This window comes from Atta cephalotes (assembly GCF_000143395.1).
Source record: "Atta cephalotes unplaced genomic scaffold scaffold00005, whole genome shotgun sequence".
NCBI classification, from domain to species: Eukaryota; Metazoa; Arthropoda; class Insecta; order Hymenoptera; family Formicidae; genus Atta; species Atta cephalotes.
The window spans coordinates 6490959-6492731 of NW_012130069.1; the positions used below are offsets into that span (position 1 = coordinate 6490959).

Here is a 1773-nt window from a genome sequence, read left to right on the forward strand (position 1 = left end):
AACGCCACAATGTGACAAAATCTTGCGCTAAATTTACCTGACAAATATGAGACAGTTTCGGGATCTGTCAGACATCGTCGGGTTTTGGAAAGCAGGCAAACTCGATCGACAAAATCCGATACAAAGTTCGACGGCAGAATTTTTTGAAATCACAACGTCAGTGAGTTTCCACGAGTGCGCTAGGGAGAGTATATACTATCCGTATATTCCCGATGTTGCTTTACTTCGGGAAAGGGGAATCGATCGATCTAGAGGCGGTGTAAGCGTGGCTGCGTGGATGCGCTTTGAGTTATAGAAGCTCACCAGTCGGCGTGACAGCTTAGTTATTGAATACAAAATGCAATTTTTCAAGTCTCTACATACCGCGGTATCCCGTACCAACGCCAGTCTCCAACCACCGTCTGGGAGAACGTGGCGGAGGCGGAGGTGCGTCCTTCGCGTGTGCGATGATCGAATCTACGAGAGGATTTCAAGATGCTTATATGGAGATCGAGCTCCCACCCATCTGTTCCGACGCTCGCGATCGCATTTCTCCATCCTGCGTGCTGTTACTTCATGCGTGAGGCTCACATTTGCGTAAGAGCGTCACGTGTAGAACACGAATTCGTAACTGGTATGTCGCGAAAACGGGTTTATATACGATATCAGTATATTATTTTGCGTTATCTACTAGTGTCAAATTAGACATGCGACTTTCATCAATTTATTATTTCGAATATGAATTGTTTTGTTTATGATTATATATTTTGTCGAAATGTTTTAAGTTTACACATTTATCTTATACATATAAATGTTACATTTTAAACATGCAAGAAACAAACTGCTAAAAGAAAGAAGCAAAATATGATGTTAAAAATCTACAAAGTGCCTACGTACTTTGAGCTATTTTTACAGTAATATTACTTCACATCTAATTTTACTAATAATGTATATCGTGTTGCACTCATTGTGAACTATGTACAAATGAAAGAGAAGGAATATAAAAAGAACGGGAAGAAATTATTGGGTCGGGACAAAAATTTATAACGCTACAAACTATAAAATTCAAGCAGCTGTAATTTCGTTAAAAGTGAACAAAATTTAAATTTAAAAAAAAGAGTTTTGAAGGTTAAAATCTATACTTTAAAATATCACTATGTCTTTTGAGTTTCTATGAGTTTGATAATTTTTATAGATATATAAAAAATTAGAACTAGATAAAATGGAAAAAATTTTTTCTTTGTGAGCCTGTAACGTGTCCAAAAGACTTACGAAAATTATCGATTTTCTAGCGAGAAAGTTTAAAGCTTTTCATACAAAATCATTTTTTTTAAATGTTTTTAAGATTTTTTTGTTACTAAGTTATCGTAGAATTAATAAAGGAGCATTTGAATCTTTCTCATATCTTCGCTAAAAATTATTGTATCATAATTAAAAAAAAACAGATTCTTAAAGTTGAAACTTTACTCTTTCGAATAATGATATAATTTAATGATAATTAATTTTTAATTTAATGATAATTAAATTTTTTGAAACTTAAACATGGTACAAATGAAGCATCGTTACTTTTGTTCTGATTCAGTTCATTATATTCTAGAAATAAATTTATTAACATAAAAAATAACAAAAAAGTGTCTAATAAAATATTAAATAGAAAGAAATATGAAAGAAGTGCATAGTGAAAATCAAAAGAAATTATATTATACCAAAGTAAAAAGGAAAAAAAGAGAATAAATGTATGTGTGTGTGTGTACATGTATATATATATATATATATATATATATATATATATAT

General features: G+C 31.9%; 1 protein-coding gene across 1 annotated transcript in view; it reads right to left on the minus strand.

Annotated features, from left to right (window-relative positions):
- LOC105626623 (hemicentin-1-like) overlaps positions 1–1773 on the minus strand; it is a 209889-nt gene that overhangs the window by 133275 nt on the left and 74841 nt on the right.